At 50.9% G+C, this 16323-nt stretch overlaps 1 protein-coding gene across 3 annotated transcripts in view; it reads left to right on the top strand.

The window, feature by feature from the left end:
* The first annotated feature begins 5541 nt into the window (after positions 1 to 5541).
* Positions 5542 to 16323, top strand: part of L3MBTL1 (L3MBTL histone methyl-lysine binding protein 1) — a 37553-nt gene continuing 26771 nt past the window's right edge. For all 3 annotated transcript variants that reach the window (XM_080557712.1, XM_080557714.1, XM_080557713.1), the window contains exon 1: positions 5542 to 5776. The gene's annotated coding sequence lies outside the window, so the exon portion shown is untranslated. The remainder of the gene's footprint in view (positions 5777 to 16323) is intronic.

The following is a 16323-nucleotide window of genomic DNA, read 5'->3' on the forward strand; positions in this document are numbered from 1 at the left end:
AGCTGTCCTGGGTCCATCCCCTCCCAGCTCCTGCTGCACCCCCAGCCTGCCTGCTGGCAGGACAGAGCGAGAAGCCGGAAAGTCCTTGGCTTAGTGTAAGCACTGCTCTGCAACAATTAAAACATCAGCATGTTATCAGCGCTCTTTTCATCCTAATCCAAAACATAGCAGCCTACCAGCTACTAGGAGGAAAATTAACTCTGTCCTAACTGAAACCAGGACAGCCAAGCGTGGAAAAAATCTGCACTGTTTGAGCTGCTATGCCCAGCTTTCCTACATGGAGTTTTGCAGATATTTCTGTTATAACTAAATCCACAGTTCTGAAGAGTGTTTGGTATCAAAGTTTATTTTCTGCATCTGGAATGAGAGCAGGCTACTAGGGTTAGTGATAAAAGCTTTTTTTTTTAAAGAAATGAGGTTTTAGTTAAGGTATACTTTAGCAGAATGGCTAGCAAACTTACATGCTGTAAGTTCTGATCATTGCAGGTTGTACTTTGGGCTTCAACAGTGGGGGTTTTAGTGGGGACTTTTAAGAGAAGTCAGATGATTCTGTGCTACGTGTGTGGAAATATTTACCTCCCTGAAACTTACTGACACAAAAGCATGCTGGTTTAAAAAAAAAGGGGGAGTAGGTTAGATTTCCTGGAGAATTGCTGCCCTTTAATTATCTTTTGGTAAAACGCATGCCCCTCAAAACAGGAATTGTGAGCTTGGAGATCAGTAGCTTAAAAGCTATATATGTTTTCAATAAATTTGTAATAAAACAAGACAATAATTAGTTTCTTGCATGTGCCTGTAGATATTAATGACAGTTGGTTTCTACGACCAGTTCCCAGTGTGAGTTTGTATTGGCCTTATAGTAGCAGTTACCATCTCTGATAACACTGCATTAGATAGTGATGGCTTTTACCAACTATATTAGCTTTTTAAAGTAAGGTTGTTAGGACAATGATTGTTTGAAGTCATCTTTATTCATGAATACTTCGAGGAAGGGCCTAGATTGGATTTAACCAACCTGCTTATAACTCCTTTAAATGTTGAAGTTCTATTTAACCATTACTGGAACAATGTGTGATGTCTCCCGTGGTTACTATACAAAAGATAAACGGCCTTTTAAAACGCTAACGAAACAGGAATTCCTTGGTATCACCTGGATCCTTCTGGATTTTTTCCTGTGGAAAGCTAGTAGGATTTCAATAGTGCCAGATACTGAGCCAGTGCAGTTAAGTGCTAGGCCTTCTATAACCTTAAGAATCCACAAAAACCCCTAACAGACAAACAACAAAAAACAAACAACAACAACAACAAAAAAATCCCTTTAGCTCTGCTAGTGTCACTTGTTTGTGGCAGTGGAAGACAATCTGGTGTCAGGTGTGTTCACAAGTACGACTTTCTGAGATCTCTTTTAGATGTTACAAAAGTGTAGTTTGCATGAATAATGTCTTAAACTTCATAGAAGAGCAAAAAAAGATCATAGAAGACTTGCATGCATAGCTGTATTGTGGGGCTGTAGCGCATGCTTTCCATCAGCCTGCAGTAGCAGCAGTAGGTGATGGCAAAACCATCTGGTGTTGCTCATAGCTCAATTTTAACCCTTAACTGCAAGCCAACCCCCCTGAGTTTTTACTGTCCTGCATGATGCCATATGGCATGGAATGTCCCTTCTGCCAGTTGGGGTCAGTTGTCCTGGTTCTGTCATCTCCCGTCTTCTTGTGCACCCCCAGCCTCCTCACTCATGGGGCAGTACAATAAGCTTAGAAGTCCTTGACTAAGCAGAAGCTCTGCAACAACTAAAACATCATTGTGTTATCAGCATTATTCTCATCTTAAACCCAAAACACAACACAGTACGTGCTACTAGGAAGAAATTAACTATCCCAGGTGAAACCAGGACAGGGGGATGTGCTTATGTATTAGGTGTCCTAACGCAGTATAAATTTGTTCTTGAAAAAATACGCATTGTCATCAAACATGAATTGAAGGATTGATTTTTAAATGTTAGTGTCAGCAGTTTTTGAAGGAGAAATTAATGCTGTACCATTAAAAAAAAATGTCAAGTTTAGAACCTCTGTGGCGGTATTCGGAGTCTGTTTCAAAGCTGCTCCTATTTTTGAAAAACATGTCTCTTCCTACATTTTGGTGTTTGACACAATTGCAAATTCCATACATTAGCTATTCACATGATGTTAAATATCTGCCTTAAAGGTAGATGGTGCAAATGCCTCACACCTTCGCTGTGTCTCAAACTCTGGCAGACAGTAGGAAAGTGTTTATGTAGGTGATGAGTCAGAATGCTTGTCATGAGTGACCTGTAGCTTTGGAAGCATTAATGCGATCCACCCTTTTTCCACAAGTTTTGTTTTGTGGTTAGGTAGACTTGAATAGTGCAATGTAGGCTCTTAACTCTCAAAGCTTCTTTACGCTATTATTTTTGCTAAACGTGTATGCAGATGTTGAAGAAGTTTCAGTTGTTTCATTTTACCTGGTTTTGTGAGATTTGAGCTTAATTCCTTTTAGCAACATCTTTCAATGAAATGTCTAAGTTGCTTAACTAAATAAACACAGGTGCAGTAACCTGTACGCAAGGGAACAGATCACAGCAATTGGTATGATCTATACTGCTGGAAGAGTAGTGGCAATAGGAAGATATCTACAACTAGCACGTGTTTTGGAAGGTATGTACAATGGTTCATAGTTTTGGAGATGATCCTGGGTGATTCTCTACAGGGCTACATCCTCTTGTTCACAGAAATTTGCTCCTGCAGGGTGACCTGCTTTGATTTAGAAATCTCGAATGCACATTTTAAAAAAGGAGTATTTTGACTTGTTTTAAAAGCAAAACCTTAAGTTTTGCTTGAATGTTTTGACTAAACAGGGCCACAGTTCAGTGATTTCAGTCCAAAATACTGAAAATCATGGAGGTGAAGCCAGAGTTGGAGGTGACTGGAAGATGCAGCTTGTGCTCTCATGTGGATGGAGGTGTAGGTGGAATTTGGAAAATAAATGGTCTGTGCAGCTCCTGGAACAGATTATGTTGTGTATATGAGTAGTAAATATTAATGCTGTTAGGTAAGTAGGTATGAAATAGATCACGTCTCATCTGCTTGGTGTAATCACAACGTACAACTGCACCTGATTTATCTGCTAGTCAAGAGAAATGTTGCTCCTAGAAATGGGTAAAGTGCAAAACCTTTCCCCTGTGCAGCATTTGTGTTCCTTATTCTGCTCAGTGTCAGCATCACTGCTCAGCATCAACATGAGAAGAAAATAATGCTGCATACAGTCTTTTGTGATCGTAGTGGCACAACAGTTATGTTGTGCAATTAAGTTGAGGGGCAGTGTGCAACGGCTGCACTGGGATTGCAAATCCTGTTCTGCTGAGCTGCCTGGTAGAGGCATGCCACTCAGCCTAGAGTAAATGCTGCCAGTAACTGGGAAGACAGCATAAAATATTTTAAAAGTGCCTCTTAGTTACCTTGTCTTGGTCTATTCTCTGATGATTAATAATTGTTGCTCTATGAGCTGAAAGTGTAATCCACCATTTGCCATAACTTGGGTGTCACCTATTACGTCTGACAACTATAAGCAGAATTTTTCATAGTTATCAGGTCATGAAAACCCTCTAGAGACAGTGAAACTGAGGAACAGAACCAAAGTGACTTGCCCAGTGAATTAATAAAATAGAAGCTATGCGTGCCAGTTTGTAGTTCAAACTCTTATGTTGCCTCATGTTTTGCAAGGTCTCAGTCAGGCTGTTGGGTCAAATGAGTGCGAGATATGACTGAAGGTGAGGAGTGGCAGGCACAGCCACCTGCAGGGTACTGCCATCCCGCACAGCAGGAATGCATTAGGATTTATGTCTTGCATGTATGTCTCTTGGTAGGCACAGACTACTGGAAGTGGCAGTTATATTAGACACAAAGAGCTTGTTCCTGCTCTCCCCAAAGCAAGCAGAAATACCAGTTACCCTGGATTTCATATGGCAGGATGTGGCCTGAGGGGTGTACAGAAAGTTGCCTCTCCCAGCCTGTCCAACGTGTATCAAGTGCTGTTTTCAACAGCTGTACACCTTTTTGCACTTCTTGTACTGCTTCCGGTCTTGGTTTCTTCAGCTCCAACCTTCTGTGGATAAGCAGGACAAACACTGTAATGTCCAAAAGGCACATTTTTTGTACCCATGAGATTCTACAGGGTAGACAGACAAACCGTACTGTTTTTTTGACCAGCACTTACTAAGCACTGCTCAGCACTGAGCAACAGCAAGTCCTACGTTTCCTCACTTCCTAGAGTTCTTTGGAGATTTCATGTTAATATTTTGTAATTATTCTTTGTGCCTGTGGAATGAGTGCTAAGGAGGTCCTCCTCGCTCTCCACTGGGGCAGCACAAGCCTGCCTACTTCAGATAAGGCCTCAGGAACTAGTTTGATCTTGGAGGTCTCTTAACTGCTAGGTAAGATGTAGATACGTTACCATCAGCGATGGAGTTTGATTGCTCTCCAGGGGAGTTAGGTTAACATTAATGACTTAGAGGAGCTCCCATCTTTCATGCCTCCTGCCTGTTGTAGCCCAATTTCAAGCTTAATTTTTGAAAAAGGGTGAAAATCATGTTTAAGCCACCTCAAAACCCCAATGCAAGGCAAGGATGGGAGATGCTGGGGCCCTCAAGCTCAGCCTGACTTCTCAGTATTGTGGGAACAAAGTGCTTCATGACTACCTGCTTCTGCTATGAAAAGGGGTGGAGGCAAGACAACGTGGCAGAGCTGGATTTACCGTTCCTGCCACAGTTTATCAGAGTTCCTGAGTGGGGTTGTTCCCTCTTAACAGCAATCAAAGCTGCCATGTCTTGTCTACACCAGCTCTCCAGGGCTTGGGTGTAAGCAAAGGCGCTGTTTTGCTGCTGAGCGGCGTGCAGCATTTCTCTGCTTTGCCCAGAACTGGCACCAAGAGCTGCACTCGAGCTGGTGTGCTCCCCTTCCTGGAGCTCTGTGCTGGTCAGCACTTGCCTTCGCTCCCACCCCACGGCTCTTTTGCTGCCCGCGTGCTGGCAGCCGTTGCCTCGGCTGGGCTGACTGGTCCTTGGCGGTCACTGCTGGTGCCGGGTCCCACCTGTGCTCTGTGCTGGGCACCGGCGGTGCCCGGAGGGCCGGGGAGCCCCGGAGCTCGCCGCTGCTCCAAGGCCGGGCCCCGCCGCCCGCTCCGTGCCCGCGGGACGCGGCGCAGGGCCCGACGGAGCTGGGCCGGGCCTGGCGGCGGTGGCGCGGCCCGGAGGAGGGCACCGCGGGCAGCGGGCGGCTCCCGGGGAGCCTCGCGGCCCCTTCCGCACCGCGGCCGCGTCGGGGCTGCCCGGGCTGCGCGTTGCCGTGGCGACCCGCCGTGCGCGGCCAGGCAGCTCCCCAAAATCGTGCGGTCGGATTAAAAATTGACACTGCAGCGTTGAAGAATACACGGGTTACCATGGCGACGGCACTCATTAAGTGCATGCATTCTCAACCTGCCCAATTACCGCCCCCCCCCCCCCCCGTGCACACACTCACACTCACGCACGCGGCCGGCCCGAGCCGCCCAGCGCCCCTCCCGGCGCGGGGCTCCGCTGCCCTCGGGCCGTGCGGGCGCCGCGGAGCCCGGCAGCGGCGGGGCGGCACGGCTGTCACCCGCATCTGCGCAGCCCGCTCCCGGCCCGTGCGGCTCCGGCGCGGCTCGGCGCGGCCCCGCGAGCACCGCCCTGGCCGGGCCGCCCGGTGCGGTGCGGTGCGGGCCGCCGGGCGCCGCCGTGCAGGTAAGCGGCGCGGCGGGGGCACTGCCGGGCCCGGGCCCGCGGCAGACGGGGGCTGCGGCCAGCGCCTCCCCGCCCCTGCCAGCCCGGGCTCGCCGCTGCGGCGGGCTCGCTGGGGTTCTGCCTTTCCGTGTTTTATTTTTTTCTTTCTCCCCGAAAGGCAGGACTAGCAGCGCGGTAGCTTTGCGGTTCGGTCTCCCCAAGGGCAGCGGGGCACGCGCGCCCGTAGGCCCTGCCCGAGCCTCGCCGAGAGAGGCGGCCCGCCCCCGCCGGGCCCCTGCGCTGTGCTGGCCGCGCTGTCCCGGGGCAGGGCAGGGCAGGGCGCGGGGCCGGGCCCTGGCGGCCGCCGGCTGCAGGGGCAGCTCCTGCCCGTGGCGCCCTCGCTGCGCGCCGCCCCCTGCAGGCGAGGCGGCCCCAGCGCTCCCCGCGGAGGCGGGGGCGGGGGGGAAGAACTCCGCCATTTTCACGGCCTGAAAGGAGAGCCGTGCCTTCGCGGCCGCGGGGCCTCGGGCTGGGCCCTGCGCGTTGCGCGGCGGCTGAGGCCGCACCGAGGCCTCACCGGGCCCGGCAGCGGCTCTGCGGCTCGACCTGCCGGCGGGAGAGAGAGAGGAAAGCCGGGGCGGCCCTCGCTGCCCGTGCCGGCCGGGACGCGGCGGGAAGGAGGCGGCTGAGTCGGCCCCGGGCCCCGTCCCTGCGTGCGGGGCTGCGCCCGAGCCGTGGGGCCGCTGCTCGGCGTCAGCGGGAGTCCCGGGCCCTGCAGAGCGGATAGGGAGAGAGGGGCTGTTGGGATAGTTTTTGGACTGTGTCATGTCTGTGCAACACAGAAATTTTTCTTTATGCATAACACTATGCCAAACAATGGGGGGCGTATCTAACCGAAAAAAAAAAAAAAAGAAAAACAAAAAAGCGTGTGCGGATGTGTGTCTCTTCTGGAGTAAGTTCTGTACTGGCTGGCTGTAGATCATGGTGCGCAGACTGGTCTGCCGCCACGGTGGCTTCTTGGGAGAACAGGATAACCCCTTTCATTCCACCCTTTGTTGACTGCTAGGGGGAGCAAACAGGGTTTGTGTGGTGTGAGACAGGGCTCTCACCATGTTGTGTGGGGTTTATGTGGCAAGGTTGCAGTAGCGGGGGGCTGTAGGGGTGGCCTCTGTGAGAAGAATCCAGAAGCTGCCTCATGTTAGATAAGGGCCAGTTCCAGCTGGCTCCAAAGGGACCCACCACTGGCCAGAGCCGAGCCATTAAGCGATGTTGTTTGTGCCTCTGTGAGAGAACATTTAAGAAAGTAGGAAAAAACCTGCTGGGCAACAGCAGCTGGGAGAGCGAGGAGTGAGAAACAGCCCTGCAGACCCCAAGGGCAGTGCAGCAGGAGGGCAGGAGGTGCTCCAGGCACACAGCAGCAGTTCCCCTGCGGCCTGTGGAGAGGCCCCTGGTGGAGCAGGCTGTCCCCCTGCAGCCCACGGGTCCCACACGGAGCAGATCTCCACGCTGCAGCCCGTGGAGGAGCCCCCGGTGGAGCAGGTGCATGTGGCCTGGAGGAGGCTGCGGCCCATGGAGAGCCCCCGCAGGAGCAGGCCCCGGGCTGGAGCTGCAGCCCGTGGAGAGGAGCCCCCGCAGGAGCAGGGGGTCTGGGGGGAGCTGCCGCCTGTGGGGGACCCGTGCTGGAGCAGTTTGCTCCTGGGGGATGGACCCCGTGGTACGGAGCCGTGTGGGAGCAGTTCTTGAAGAGCTGCTGCCTGTGGTCAGCCCCCACAGGCTCAGTTCGGGAAGGACGGCATCCCGTGAGAGGGACCCCAAGCTGGAGCAGGGGCTGCGAGTGACCGAGAAGGAGTGCCGGAGACGAAATGTCATGGGCTGACCATAGCCCCCATTTCCCTGCACTGCTCGGGGGGAAGGAGGTGGAAAAAGGTGGATGGGGGAAGGTGTTTTTAGTTTGTTTTTAGTTTCTTACTGCTCTAGGTTGTTAGTAATAGATAATAAATTGCATTAATCTCCCTTATGTTGAGTCTGCGTTGCCTGTGACAAAAATTCTTGAATGAATTTCCTGTCTTTATCTCAGTCCTTCAACACTTTCATTTTTTCTCTCCCTTTCCCTTTGGGGGGGGGGGGGGATAGAGTGAGAGAGCGGCTGTGGTGGAGCTCAGCTGTCCAGCTGAGTAAAACCCCCACATGTGTGCCCAGGAGTGACCAAGGGGTGTCTCTCCCATGTGGAGCTCCTGCAGTGTCCAGGAACTCCAGCTGAGGCAGAGACAGGGCACAAGACTGCTCTTTCTTGGCTTTCCCAAGAAATTCTCTTTAGGCTGCATGGAGGTTGGTAGATGCCTGGCAACGTTCCTTCTGGCATTTTTCGGCGGTGCATGAAAACATGCTGTCCTGGCACCTGAGGATGACACCGCTACAGTCCTTGAAAGTGGCTGCAGCATGGCATTAGTCCAGCCTAGGGGGCTGTGCAACAAACAGCTTGGGCTACGGAGAGGATGGTGTAGGTGGTCTAGGGCAGACTCTGAATGTATTTCTGTATTAGTTATAAAAGGAGATAGAAGACTGGACATTTTAAAATGTTTTGGGATCATATCTTAGTCCTCTTTGGATGCTTTTGGCTGCTCATAAGTGTAACTTGTACTTCTGTGGGGATCGGCACCCAGATGTTGGCTGCCTGAGTTTCAGGCTGCCTTCTGGTCTTAGCATTGAGCCTGGATGATGTTACCTTGAGCCCTTTTGGGGCTGGTGAGTGAGGGCAGAATAAGCAGAGAGAGGTGATAGTTTTAACTTGGCCTGGGTGAGAAGGTGGGGAACTGGCACTGCTCCAGTGTGAGCTGTGCTCCCCCAAGCAGGGTGATCAGCCATGCCTGAGTCTGCCTGCTGTGGATTTCACCGGAGCACAGTGTCTGGCCAAACAGGGAGCACCTCAGCAGCATTAGAGTATAAATTTCAAAAGCCAGGCTGTAGACAATAGCATGCTGGAATGTTCTGAGCAGTGCTTGGAGGCGGAGTTGGCTGGCAAGGTCTTTAGTAGCCCCAGCATGGCATATTAGATCACTTCCCAGCCAACATGGGTTCATGAGGGGTAGGTCCTGCCTAACAAATTTGATTTCCTTTTATAAGATCACCCATCTAGTCGATCAAGGGAAACCAGCTGATGTGATCTTTTTGGACTTCAGCAAAGCTTTTGACACGGTTTCCCATAGGATCCTACTGGACAAAATGTCCAGCATGCATCTTAACAAAAACATCATGCGATGGGTGAGCAATTGGCTGACAGGCAGGGCTCAAAGGGTTGTGGTAAATGGGGCCACATCTGGCTGGCGGATGGTCACCAGTGGGGTCCCTCAAGGCTCCATTTTAGGGCCAGTCCTCTTCAATGTCTTTATAAATGATTTGGATGTAGGACTAGAAGGTGTTCTGAGCAAATTTGCTGATGACACCAAACTTGGAGGAGTTGTGGACTTGGATGAGGGTGAAAAGGCCTTGCAGAGACATCTGGACAGATTGGAGAGCTGGGCGATCACCAACCGCATGAAGTTTAACGAAAGCAAGTGCCAGGTCCTGCACCTGGGACGGGGCAACCCTGGCTGTACGTACAGACTGGGTGACGAGACGCTGGAGAGCAGCCCCGCAGAGAGGGATCTGGGGGTTGTGGTTGACACCAAGTTGAATATGAGCCAGCAGTGTGCCCTGGCAGCCAGGAGGGCCAACCGTATCCTGGGGTGCATCAAGCACGGCATTGCTAGTCGGTCGAGGGAAGTGGTTGTCCTGCTCTGCTCTGCGCTGGTGCGGCCTCACCTCGAGTACTGTGTGCAGTTCTGGGCACCGCAGTACAAAAAGGGCGTGAAACTGTTGGAGAGTGTCCAGAGGAGGGCGATGAAAATGGTGAAGGGCCCAGAGGGGAAGACGTATGAGGAGCGGCTGAGGTCACTTGGCCTGTTCAGCCTGGAGAAGGGGAGGCTGAGGGGGGACCTCATTGCAGTCTACAGCTTCCTCGTGAAGGGGAGTGGAGGGGCAGGTGACCTATTCTCTGTTATCACCAGTGACAGGACCCATGGGAACGGTGTTAAGCTGAGGCAGGGGAAGTTTAGGCTGGACATCAGGAAGAGGTTCTTCACCGAGAGGGTGGTTGCACACTGGAACAGGCTTGCAGGGAAGTAGTCACTGCACCAAGCCTTTAGGAATTTAAGAAGCGATTGGACTGTGCACTTAGTCACATGGTCTAAACTTTTGGGTAGACCTGTGTGGTGCCAGGAGTTGGACTTGATGATCCTTATGGGTCCCTTCCAACTCGGGATAGTCTATGATATTCTATGATTCTATGATAACTGCTTATTCTTCCCAGGTGTGTGTCTGAGCCATCCACAAGTCCAGGAGCAGGTCCCAGTGACAGTGACACTGCTGGGATGGCAGGTGACACAGCCACCAGGAGAGAAGTTCCAAGTGTTTCTGCGTTGTTAACTCTGACTGTACCTGAAGCGAACAGCCACTTGATGCTCTCTTGCCCTTCTCCCTCCCATCTCTGTGTTCACAGCATCCATTCAGTAACTTGAAATGTGCAATACAGAAAACAGCCTCTCATCACCCTGAAGAACATTTCACCCTGTTTTGAGCTGTAGGTAAAAGCCACAGCACAGAGAAGAGCAATGGAGACAGCCTCAGTCCACTCCAACCCTCACCCTTTGCTGCAGCAAAAACTTAAGGGGTCTGGGGGCCCTGATGTACCTCCAGAGGATTTATTGACTCATGGGTTTAAAGCAGTCAAATTTGGAAGGGAAGAGGTGTGTATGTTTGCCTTTATCCACTGGACTGCCTGCCTGTGTGAAGGGTGCTGCTGAGTGTTCCCCTGTGTTTATATGGTGCAAATACTATTACAGTGCCATTAGTCTCTTACAATGCCTGCTCTGGGCAATGCCTGAAGACAGAGGAAATTCCAGGAAATCAGCTCCCTGCTCACTGTCTGCAGTGCTTTGTAACACCATCTGTAGTTTTAGCATGATCCCAGGTGTTGCTTTTTATTAAAGGCTCAGTTTTGCCACTGGAGGTAATTAAGTGTCCAAGTTTCAGCCTGGGCTCTGTCCAGTAGCTCCATGTCTGTCCTGTGCTGTGGAGCCCAGAACTGGATCCAGTGCTCCAGCTGTGGCCTTGCCAGTGCTGAGCAGAGGGGAAGGAGCACCTCCCCTGACCTGCTGTGGTGCTCCTAATGCAGCCCAGGATCCCCTCAGCTGTCCTTGTGGCAGGGGTATGCTGCTGGCTCATGGTCACCATGGTGTCCACCAGGACCACGAGGCCCTTTCCTGTAAAGCTGCTTTCCAGGCAGGCGTCCCCCAGAGCACACCAGTGCAGAAATAATGTTTTAAATTCTCAGAAGCTACAAAACCAGTAAACATGTTATATTGTTTTAGATATAGCTATTTTAAGCCAATTTTGTGATGAAAATATATATAAATTTTGACTGCACTGTGCTTTATAAAGTGCTGATTGATGGGGCTGTAGCACATCCCTGAGCTGAGAGCTGCTCTTCTCCCTGCTCCTTTATGGCCTGTTGCGCAGAGCTTAGCTTTCCTATCTGCCAACAGATAATCCCCTGGCTTTGTCATGGGTTTGTGAGAGGTAGGGTGTGAGGCCATGGCAGAGTTGGAGCCTCTCGTGTGTAGCAACAATAGAAATTGGAACAGCACTTCTTCCAAGCTCAGGATCGGTGCAACCCTAAGAGTCGGAAATCGGGGAAGGGGGGCAGGAAACCTGCGTGGATGAGCAAGGAGCTCATTGATAAGATCAAAAGGAAGAGGAAGGTCTATGAAATGTGGAAAAAGGGCCTGTCCTCTTGGGCGGAGTATAGAAGTATTGTCAGGGCCTGCAGGGACGCGACGAGGAAGGCTAAAGCCCACCTAGAAATGAGGCTTGCAAAAGAGATAAAAGATAATAAGAAGGGTTTTTTAAGTATGTAAACAGTAAAAGGAAGACTAGGGATAATGCGGGTCCCTCACTGAACGAGGGGGGTGTCCTGGTAACGGGAGACACTGAGAAGGCGGAGATACTGAATGCTTTCTTTGCTTCAGTCTTTGCTTCAAGGACTCCCCCCTGGGACTTCTCAACCCTGGTGGGAGGAGAAAGGGTCTGGGAAATGGAGGGCTCCTCCCTGGTTGACGAGAGAGTGGTTTGGGAGCATCTGAGTGGGCTCAACACACACAAATCCGTGGGTCCTGATGGGATGCATCCACGTGTGCTAAGGGAATTGGCAGAGGTGATCACCGAACCACTCTCTATCATCTTGAAAGGTCCTGGAGAACAGGAGAGGTGCCTGAAGACTGGAGGATAGCCAATGTCACTCCGGTCTTCAAGAAGGGCAAGAAGGAGGATCCAGGAAACTACAGGCCTGTCAGTCTCACCTCTGTCCCTGGAAAGGTGTTGGAACAGCTTGTTCTGGATGTCATCTCCAAGCAATTGGAAGAGAAGAACGTTATGAGGAGTAGTCAGCATGGATTCACCAAGGGGAAGTCATGCTCGACCAACCTCATTGCCTTCTATGACGGCATCACCAGCTGGGTAGATGGGGGGAGAGCAGTGGATGTCATCTACCTTGACTTTAGCAAGGCTTTCGATACTGTCTCCCATGGCATCCTGATAGCAAAGCTGAGAAAGTGTGGGATAGAGGAGTGGACAGTAAGGTGGGCTGAGAACTGGCTGACTGGCCGAGCTCAGAGGGTGGTGATCGGCGGCACAGAGTCCGGCTGGAGACCTGTGACTAGCGGCGTTCCCCAGGGGTCGGTGCTGGGTCCCATCTTGTTCAGCATCTTCATCGACGACTTTGATGAGGGAATAGTGTCTGCCCTCAGCAAGTATGCCAAAGACACAAAGCTGGGAGGAGTGGCCGATACGCCAGAAGGCTGTGCTGCCATTCAGCGAGACCTGGACAGGCTGGAGAGATGGGCAGGAAGAAACCAAATGAGGTTTAATAAGGGCAAGTGTAGAGTCCTGCACCTGGGAAGGAACAACCACATGTATCAGTACAGGCTGGGGGATGACCTGCTGGAGAGGAGCTCTGCGGAGAAGGACCTGGGGGTCCTGATGGGCGACAGGTTGGCCGTGAGCCAGCAGTGTGCCCTGGTGGCCAAGAAGGCCAATGGGATCCTGGCGTGCATTAAAAGGAGCATGGCCAGCAGGTCAAGGGAGGTGATCCTCCCCCTCTACTCTGCCCTGGTCAGGCCTCACCTGGAGTACTGTGTCCAGTTCTGGGCTCTGCAGTACAAAAAAGACAGGGATCTCCTGGAAAGAGTCCAGCGGAGGGCCACAAAGATGATACGGGGCCTAGAGCATCTTCCCTATGAGGAAAGGCTGGGAGACCTGGGTCTGTTCAGCCTGGAGAAAAGAAGACTGAGAGGGGATCTCATCAATGTGTATAAATACCTGAGGTGTGGGAGACAGAGGGATTTGGCCAGCCTCTTTTCAGTGGTCTGTGAGGACAGGACAAGGGGTAATGGCCACAAGATAGAGCACAGGAAGTTCCGCACCAACATGCGAAAGAACTTCTTCACAGTGAGGGTGACGGAGCACTGGGACAGGCTGCCCAGGGAGGTTGTGGAGTCTCCTTCTCTGGAGATATTCAAGGCCCATCTGGACGCCTACCTGGGCAGCCTGCTCTAAGGAACCTGCTTTGGCAGGGGCGTTGGACCCAAAGATCTTTCAAGGTCCCTTCCAACCCCTTCAATTCTTTGATTCTGTGAAATTCTAGCTTTCCAAGTCCCCCTGCTGCTGGATACTTTGCTTCTCAGATGTGAAGGTTTTACTGCTAGAGACCGCTATTATGGAGACATATATCTTGTCAAAGCTGGTTGAAATATGCTGCAGGGTCTGACTGCAGACAGATGGCTCTATACACATACATTGAGAACACGACTGCAAAAACTGCTGTATTGCAGGAAAACAGGCCAAGAAAGAGCATTTCTGGATGAAAGGTTTTTTTGGGTTTTTGTGAGAAAGTATTCCTTCCAGCTAACATATCACGGTGGTCTCTGGGGGGACAACAGGTCAGTCATACATGTGTGGCCAGGGTGTCCTAGGATGGCATTTCTCCTTTCTGGCTTCTCTGTTAGACCCCAGAGCATGAGCCTGAGGTCTTTTGTTGTCCCTCAAGAGGTGAGAGAGAGGAGGGGATATGCCGAGATCTAGTTCTCTGAGTAAGCCAATGAAAGAGTGAGTTGGAAGGCTTGCTGAAGGGACTACTATGTCCTAAGTACACCCACTGTAAGACATAGAATCATAGAATTATAGAATGGCTTGGATTGGAAGGGACCTTAAAGATCATCCAGTTCCAACCCCGCTGCCATGGGCAAGAATGAGTATGATGTATGATGTCATGCTCAATACCAGGAAAACAGGATAACTCCACGATAACTCTGATAAGTCGAAACTAGCTTTCACCTCTAAAATTGCTTGCTATTTTAAAATCTGGATGGAGGGGTTATTGAAAGCTCTGTAGTGTTGACTTGGTCCTGGTCAAATGTTGGTCTGGTCCTGCCGGGGGCAGGTCAAGTTTTTACTGGATGTCACTGGGACACGTGTAGTCTGAAAGTTCTTTAAGTTCCCAAATGTTCTGGTTGTACCCAGCAAGCAGATAAGCACCACACTTCCATTTGCCCACCACACAGCTGGATGGGGGAGAGAACTAGGGAAAAAAAAGTAGAACTTGGGTATTGAGATGAAGACAGTATAATAGGAAAGAAACAGGAAGAATAAAAGGAAAAAAGAAAAGAATACACAAAGCAGGTGATGTACAATACAATTGTTCGCCACCAGCCGACTGATGCTCAGCCAGTCCCTGAGGAATGGTAGCTCCCCTCGCCAGTTCCCCCTGTTTTTGTTGTTGATCGTGATGTTGTGTAGTATGGAATATCCCTTTGGTTGGTTTGGGTCAGCTGTCCTGGTTGTGTTCCTTCCCAGCTCCTTGTACACCCCCAGCCTCCTTGCTAGCAGGCATCTTGAGAATCTCAAAAGACTGAGGACTGGAGGAAAGCAAATGTCACTCCAGTCTTCAAAAAGGGCAAGAAGGAGGACCCGGGTAGCTATAGACTGGTCAGCCTCACCTCCATCCCTAGAAAGATGATGGAACAACTTATCCTTGGCGCTGACTCTGGGAGTATCAAGGATAAGAGGGTCATTAGGGGCAGTCAGCATGGCTTCACCAAGGGGAAGTCGTGCTTGACCAACCTGATAGCCTTTTATGAGGACATATCGAGGTGGATAGATGATGGAAGGGTCTATCTTGATTTCATTAAAGCTTTTGACACTGTCTCCCACAGCATCCTTGCAGCTAAACTGAGGAAGTGTGGTCTGGACGATCGGGTGGTGAGGTGGACTGTGAACTGGCTGAAGGGAAGAAGCCAGAGGGTTGTGGTCAATGGGATGGAGTCGAGCTGGAGGCCTGTATCTAGTGGAGTCCTTCAAGGGTCGGTACTGGGACCAGTACTGTTCAACATATTCATCAATGGCAATGTATTCAATCACTGACAACACTAAACTGGGAGGAGTGGCTGACACGCCAGAAGGCTGTGCTGCCATCCAGCGGGACCTCGACAGGTTGGAGAGTTGGGCAGGGAGAAACTTACTGTAAGATAACAAGGGCAAGTGTAGGGTCCTGCATCTGGGCAAGAACAGCCCCAGACACCAGTGTAAGTTGGGGACTGCCCTGTTGGAGAGCAGCAAAGGGGAGAGGGACCTGAGGGTGCTGGTGGACAGCCGGATGACCATAAGCCAGCACTGTGCCCTTGTGGCCAAGAAGGCCGGTGGAGCTGGGTCTCTTTAGCTTGGAGAAGAGGAGACTGAGGGGTGACCTCATTAATGTTTGTAAATATGTAAAGGGTGAGTGTCAGGAGGATGGAGCCAGGCTCTTCTCGGTGACATCCAATGATAGGAGAAGGAGCAATGGGTGCAAGCTGGAATATAGGAGGATCCACTTAAAATATGAGAAGAAACTTCTTCACATTGAGGGTGACAGAGCACTGGGACAGGCTGCTCGGGGGGGTTGTGGAGTCTCCTTCTCTGGAGACTTTCAAAACCCACCTGGATGTGTTCCTGTGTGACCTGATCGAGGTGTTCCTGCTCCGGCAGGGGGATTGGACTAGATGATCTTTCGAGGTCCCTTCCAAACCCTAAAATCTGTGGTTCTGTGACTGATCCTGTGTAAACACTGTTCAGCAACAACTAAAATGTCAGTGTTTTGTCAGCATCTTTTTCATTACAGATCCAAAACATAGTACCATATGAGCAACCATGAAGAAAATTATCCCAACAAAACCAGGATAAATTCTACCCTTTATTCCATACCATTTAAATTATGCTCGGGTCCCATGCTTTCCACTATGTCCTCCCTTCTAATTACCACCACCCTTCCCATCCTTTGATGTACACACACAGACATAATTTCCTTAGACTATGGGCTATCTAAAATGTCCATTGAGGTCATTTAGTACATGACTTTGGGCTCTGTTCGTTGTAACCATCCTCTAGGGCAGGAGAGATGGTTCATGGTGTTGGATTGTAGCATGCTGAAGCCAGCTCTGGCT

This window comes from Anser brachyrhynchus (genome assembly GCF_964034855.1).
Source record: "Anser brachyrhynchus genome assembly, chromosome: 16".
NCBI lineage: Eukaryota > Metazoa > Chordata > Aves > Anseriformes > Anatidae > Anser > Anser brachyrhynchus.